A 7727-nucleotide genomic window follows, 5' to 3' on the forward strand; every position below is an offset into this window, starting at 1 on the left:
TAAACAACCGAAAATAAGCTACAAGTTGTTTCCAAATTCAATCTAGCCAATAATAAAGCAACAAGTTGTTTCCGGCTCAAACGAGTCAAGAATGAAACTACAAGTTGGTTCTAATTTTAAACAACCGAAAATGAAGCTACAAGTTGTTTCCAACTTCAAACGAGTCTGGAATGAAGCTACAAGTTGCTTCCAACTTCAATCTAGCCAATAATGAAGCAACAAGTTGTTTCCGGGCTCAAACGAGTCAAGAATGAAACTACAAGTTGATTCTAATTTTAAACAACCGAAAATGAAGCTACAAGTTGTTTCCAAATTCAATCTAGCCAATAATAAAGCAACAAGTTGTTTCCGGCTCAAACGAGTCAAGAATGAAACTACAAGTTGGTTCTAATTTTAAACAACCGAAAATGAAGCTACAAGTTGTTTTCAACTTCAAACGAGTCTGGAATGAAGCTACAAGTTGCTTCCAACTTCAATCTAGCCAATAATGAAGCAACAAGTTGTTTCCGGGCTCAAACGAGTCAAGAATGAAACTACAAGTTGATTCTAATTTTAAACAACCGAAAATGAAGCTACAAGTTGTTTCCAAATTCAATCTAGCCAATAATAAAGCAACAAGTTGTTTCCGGCTCAAACGAGTCAAGAATGAAACTACAAGTTGGTTCTAATTTTAAACAACCGAAAATGAAGCTACAAGTTGTTTTCAACTTCAAACGAGTCTGGAATGAAGCTACAAGTTGCTTCCAACTTCAATCTAGCCAATAATGAAGCAACAAGTTGTTTCCGGGCTCAAACGAGTCAAGAATGAAACTACAAGTTGATTCTAATTTTAAACAACCGAAAATCAAGCTACAAGTTGTTTCCAAATTCAATCTAGCCAATAATAAAGCAACAAGTTGTTTCCGGCTCAAACGAGTCAAGAATGAAACTACAAGTTGGTTCTAATTTTAAACAACCGAAAATGAAGCTACAAGTTGTTTTCAACTTCAAACGAGTCTGGAATGAAGCTACAACAAGTTGTTTCCGGGCTCAAACGACTACAAGTTGCTTCTAATTTTAAACAACCGAAAATGAAGCTACAAGTTGTTTCCAAATTCAATCTAGCCAATAATAAAGCAACAAGTTGTTTCCGGCTCAAACGAGTCAAGAATGAAACTACAAGTTGGTTCTAATTTTAAACAACCGAAAATGAAGCTACAAGTTGTTTTCAACTTCAAACGAGTCTGGAATGAAGCTACAAGTTGCTTCCAACTTCAATCTAGCCAATAATGAAGCAACAAGTTGTTTCCGGGCTCAAACGAGTCAAGAATGAAACTACAAGTTGATTCTAATTTTAAACAACCGAAAATGAAGCTACAAGTTGTTTCCAAATTCAATCTAGCCAATAATAAAGCAACAAGTTGTTTCCGGCTCAAACGAGTCAAGAATGAAACTACAAGTTGGTTCTAATTTTAAACAACCGAAAATGAAGCTACAAGTTGTTTCCAACTTCAAACGAGTCTGGAATGAAGCTACAAGTTGCTTCCAACTTCAATCTAGCCAATAATGAAGCAACAAGTTGTTTCCGGGCTCAAACGAGTCAAGAATGAAACTACAAGTTGATTCTAATTTTAAACAACCGAAAATGAAGCTACAAGTTGTTTCCAAATTCAATCTAGCCAATAATAAAGCAACAAGTTGTTTCCGGCTCAAACGAGTCAAGAATGAAACTACAAGTTGGTTCTAATTTTAAACAACCGAAAATGAAGCTACAAGTTGTTTCCAACTTCAAACGAGTCTGGAATGAAGCTACAAGTTGCTTCCAACTTCAATCTAGCCAATAATGAAGCAACAAGTTGTTTCCGGGCTCAAACGAGTCAAGAATGAAACTACAAGTTGATTCTAATTTTAAACAACCGAAAATGAAGCTACAAGTTGTTTCCAAATTCAATCTAGCCAATAATAAAGCAACAAGTTGTTTCCGGCTCAAACGAGTCAAGAATGAAACTACAAGTTGGTTCTAATTTTAAACAACCGAAAATGAAGCTACAAGTTGTTTTCAACTTCAAACGAGTCTGGAATGAAGCTACAAGTTGCTTCCAACTTCAATCTAGCCAATAATGAAGCAACAAGTTGTTTCCGGGCTCAAACGAGTCAAGAATGAAACTACAAGTTGATTCTAATTTTAAACAACCGAAAATAAGCTACAAGTTGTTTCCAAATTCAATCTAGCCAATAATAAAGCAACAAGTTGTTTCCGGCTCAAACGAGTCAAGAATGAAACTACAAGTTGGTTCTAATTTTAAACAACCGAAAATGAAGCTACAAGTTGTTTCCAACTTCAAACGAGTCTGGAATGAAGCTACAAGTTGCTTCCAACTTCAATCTAGCCAATAATGAAGCAACAAGTTGTTTCCGGGCTCAAACGAGTCAAGAATGAAACTACAAGTTGATTCTAATTTTAAACAACCGAAAATGAAGCTACAAGTTGTTTCCAAATTCAATCTAGCCAATAATAAAGCAACAAGTTGTTTCCGGCTCAAACGAGTCAAGAATGAAACTACAAGTTGGTTCTAATTTTAAACAACCGAAAATGAAGCTACAAGTTGTTTTCAACTTCAAACGAGTCTGGAATGAAGCTACAAGTTGCTTCCAACTTCAATCTAGCCAATAATGAAGCAACAAGTTGTTTCCGGGCTCAAACGAGTCAAGAATGAAACTACAAGTTGATTCTAATTTTAAACAACCGAAAATGAAGCTACAAGTTGTTTCCAAATTCAATCTAGCCAATAATAAAGCAACAAGTTGTTTCCGGCTCAAACGAGTCAAGAATGAAACTACAAGTTGGTTCTAATTTTAAACAACCGAAAATGAAGCTACAAGTTGTTTTCAACTTCAAACGAGTCTGGAATGAAGCTACAAGTTGCTTCCAACTTCAATCTAGCCAATAATGAAGCAACAAGTTGTTTCCGGGCTCAAACGAGTCAAGAATGAAACTACAAGTTGATTCTAATTTTAAACAACCGAAAATCAAGCTACAAGTTGTTTCCAAATTCAATCTAGCCAATAATAAAGCAACAAGTTGTTTCCGGCTCAAACGAGTCAAGAATGAAACTACAAGTTGGTTCTAATTTTAAACAACCGAAAATGAAGCTACAAGTTGTTTTCAACTTCAAACGAGTCTGGAATGAAGCTACAACAAGTTGTTTCCGGGCTCAAACGACTACAAGTTGCTTCTAATTTTAAACAACCGAAAATGAAGCTACAAGTTGTTTCCAAATTCAATCTAGCCAATAATAAAGCAACAAGTTGTTTCCGGCTCAAACGAGTCAAGAATGAAACTACAAGTTGGTTCTAATTTTAAACAACCGAAAATGAAGCTACAAGTTGTTTTCAACTTCAAACGAGTCTGGAATGAAGCTACAAGTTGCTTCCAACTTCAATCTAGCCAATAATGAAGCAACAAGTTGTTTCCGGGCTCAAACGAGTCAAGAATGAAACTACAAGTTGATTCTAATTTTAAACAACCGAAAATGAAGCTACAAGTTGTTTCCAAATTCAATCTAGCCAATAATAAAGCAACAAGTTGTTTCCGGCTCAAACGAGTCAAGAATGAAACTACAAGTTGGTTCTAATTTTAAACAACCGAAAATGAAGCTACAAGTTGTTTTCAACTTCAAACGAGTCTGGAATGAAGCTACAAGTTGCTTCCAACTTCAATCTAGCCAATAATGAAGCAACAAGTTGTTTCCGGGCTCAAACGAGTCAAGAATGAAACTACAAGTTGATTCTAATTTTAAACAACCGAAAATGAAGCTACAAGTTGTTTCCAAATTCAATCTAGCCAATAATAAAGCAACAAGTTGTTTCCGGCTCAAACGAGTCAAGAATGAAACTACAAGTTGGTTCTAATTTTAAACAACCGAAAATGAAGCTACAAGTTGTTTCCAACTTCAAACGAGTCTGGAATGAAGCTACAAGTTGCTTCCAACTTCAATCTAGCCAATAATGAAGCAACAAGTTGTTTCCGGGCTCAAACGAGTCAAGAATGAAACTACAAGTTGATTCTAATTTTAAACAACCGAAAATGAAGCTACAAGTTGTTTCCAAATTCAATCTAGCCAATAATAAAGCAACAAGTTGTTTCCGGCTCAAACGAGTCAAGAATGAAACTACAAGTTGGTTCTAATTTTAAACAACCGAAAATGAAGCTACAAGTTGTTTTCAACTTCAAACGAGTCTGGAATGAAGCTACAAGTTGCTTCCAACTTCAATCTAGCCAATAATGAAGCAACAAGTTGTTTCCGGGCTCAAACGAGTCAAGAATGAAACTACAAGTTGATTCTAATTTTAAACAACCGAAAATGAAGCTACAAGTTGTTTCCAAATTCAATCTAGCCAATAATAAAGCAACAAGTTGTTTCCGGCTCAAACGAGTCAAGAATGAAACTACAAGTTGGTTCTAATTTTAAACAACCGAAAATGAAGCTACAAGTTGTTTCCAACTTCAAACGAGTCTGGAATGAAGCTACAAGTTGCTTCCAACTTCAATCTAGCCAATAATGAAGCAACAAGTTGTTTCCGGGCTCAAACGAGTCAAGAATGAAACTACAAGTTGATTCTAATTTTAAACAACCGAAAATGAAGCTACAAGTTGTTTCCAAATTCAATCTAGCCAATAATAAAGCAACAAGTTGTTTCCGGCTCAAACGAGTCAAGAATGAAACTACAAGTTGGTTCTAATTTTAAACAACCGAAAATGAAGCTACAAGTTGTTTCCAACTTCAAACGAGTCTGGAATGAAGCTACAAGTTGCTTCCAACTTCAATCTAGCCAATAATGAAGCAACAAGTTGTTTCCGGGCTCAAACGAGTCAAGAATGAAACTACAAGTTGATTCTAATTTTAAACAACCGAAAATGAAGCTACAAGTTGTTTCCAAATTCAATCTAGCCAATAATAAAGCAACAAGTTGTTTCCGGCTCAAACGAGTCAAGAATGAAACTACAAGTTGGTTCTAATTTTAAACAACCGAAAATGAAGCTACAAGTTGTTTTCAACTTCAAACGAGTCTGGAATGAAGCTACAAGTTGCTTCCAACTTCAATCTAGCCAATAATGAAGCAACAAGTTGTTTCCGGGCTCAAACGAGTCAAGAATGAAACTACAAGTTGATTCTAATTTTAAACAACCGAAAATGAAGCTACAAGTTGTTTCCAAATTCAATCTAGCCAATAATAAAGCAACAAGTTGTTTCCGGCTCAAACGAGTCAAGAATGAAACTACAAGTTGGTTCTAATTTTAAACAACCGAAAATGAAGCTACAAGTTGTTTCCAACTTCAAACGAGTCTGGAATGAAGCTACAAGTTGCTTCCAACTTCAATCTAGCCAATAATGAAGCAACAAGTTGTTTCCGGGCTCAAACGAGTCAAGAATGAAACTACAAGTTGATTCTAATTTTAAACAACCGAAAATGAAGCTACAAGTTGTTTCCAAATTCAATCTAGCCAATAATAAAGCAACAAGTTGTTTCCGGCTCAAACGAGTCAAGAATGAAACTACAAGTTGGTTCTAATTTTAAACAACCGAAAATGAAGCTACAAGTTGTTTCCAACTTCAAACGAGTCTGGAATGAAGCTACAAGTTGCTTCCAACTTCAATCTAGCCAATAATGAAGCAACAAGTTGTTTCCGGGCTCAAACGAGTCAAGAATGAAACTACAAGTTGATTCTAATTTTAAACAACCGAAAATGAAGCTACAAGTTGTTTCCAAATTCAATCTAGCCAATAATAAAGCAACAAGTTGTTTCCGGCTCAAACGAGTCAAGAATGAAACTACAAGTTGGTTCTAATTTTAAACAACCGAAAATGAAGCTACAAGTTGTTTTCAACTTCAAACGAGTCTGGAATGAAGCTACAAGTTGCTTCCAACTTCAATCTAGCCAATAATGAAGCAACAAGTTGTTTCCGGGCTCAAACGAGTCAAGAATGAAACTACAAGTTGATTCTAATTTTAAACAACCGAAAATCAAGCTACAAGTTGTTTCCAAATTCAATCTAGCCAATAATAAAGCAACAAGTTGTTTCCGGCTCAAACGAGTCAAGAATGAAACTACAAGTTGGTTCTAATTTTAAACAACCGAAAATGAAGCTACAAGTTGTTTCCAACTTCAAACGAGTCTGGAATGAAGCTACAAGTTGCTTCCAACTTCAATCTAGCCAATAATGAAGCAACAAGTTGTTTCCGGGCTCAAACGAGTCAAGAATGAAACTACAAGTTGATTCTAATTTTAAACAACCGAAAATGAAGCTACAAGTTGTTTCCAAATTCAATCTAGCCAATAATAAAGCAACAAGTTGTTTCCGGCTCAAACGAGTCAAGAATGAAACTACAAGTTGGTTCTAATTTTAAACAACCGAAAATGAAGCTACAAGTTGTTTCCAACTTCAAACGAGTCTGGAATGAAGCTACAAGTTGCTTCCAACTTCAATCTAGCCAATAATGAAGCAACAAGTTGTTTCCGGGCTCAAACGAGTCAAGAATGAAACTACAAGTTGATTCTAATTTTAAACAACCGAAAATGAAGCTACAAGTTGTTTCCAAATTCAATCTAGCCAATAATAAAGCAACAAGTTGTTTCCGGCTCAAACGAGTCAAGAATGAAACTACAAGTTGGTTCTAATTTTAAACAACCGAAAATGAAGCTACAAGTTGTTTTCAACTTCAAACGAGTCTGGAATGAAGCTACAAGTTGCTTCCAACTTCAATCTAGCCAATAATGAAGCAACAAGTTGTTTCCGGGCTCAAACGAGTCAAGAATGAAACTACAAGTTGATTCTAATTTTAAACAACCGAAAATGAAGCTACAAGTTGTTTCCAAATTCAATCTAGCCAATAATAAAGCAACAAGTTGTTTCCGGCTCAAACGAGTCAAGAATGAAACTACAAGTTGGTTCTAATTTTAAACAACCGAAAATGAAGCTACAAGTTGTTTTCAACTTCAAACGAGTCTGGAATGAAGCTACAAGTTGCTTCCAACTTCAATCTAGCCAATAATGAAGCAACAAGTTGTTTCCGGGCTCAAACGAGTCAAGAATGAAACTACAAGTTGATTCTAATTTTAAACAACCGAAAATAAGCTACAAGTTGTTTCCAAATTCAATCTAGCCAATAATAAAGCAACAAGTTGTTTCCGGCTCAAACGAGTCAAGAATGAAACTACAAGTTGGTTCTAATTTTAAACAACCGAAAATGAAGCTACAAGTTGTTTTCCAACTTCAAACGAGTCTGGAATGAAGCTACAAGTTGCTTCCAACTTCAATCTAGCCAATAATGAAGCAACAAGTTGTTTCCGGGCTCAAACGAGTCAAGAATGAAACTACAAGTTGATTCTAATTTTAAACAACCGAAAATGAAGCTACAAGTTGTTTCCAAATTCAATCTAGCCAATAATAAAGCAACAAGTTGTTTCCGGCTCAAACGAGTCAAGAATGAAACTACAAGTTGGTTCTAATTTTAAACAACCGAAAATGAAGCTACAAGTTGTTTTCAACTTCAAACGAGTCTGGAATGAAGCTACAAGTTGCTTCCAACTTCAATCTAGCCAATAATGAAGCAACAAGTTGTTTCCGGGCTCAAACGAGTCAAGAATGAAACTACAAGTTGATTCTAATTTTAAACAACCGAAAATGAAGCTACAAGTTGTTTCCAAATTCAATCTAGCCAATAATAAAGCAACAAGTTGTTTC

This window comes from Daucus carota, chromosome 3 (assembly GCF_001625215.2).
Source record: "Daucus carota subsp. sativus chromosome 3, DH1 v3.0, whole genome shotgun sequence".
NCBI lineage: Eukaryota > Viridiplantae > Streptophyta > Magnoliopsida > Apiales > Apiaceae > Daucus > Daucus carota.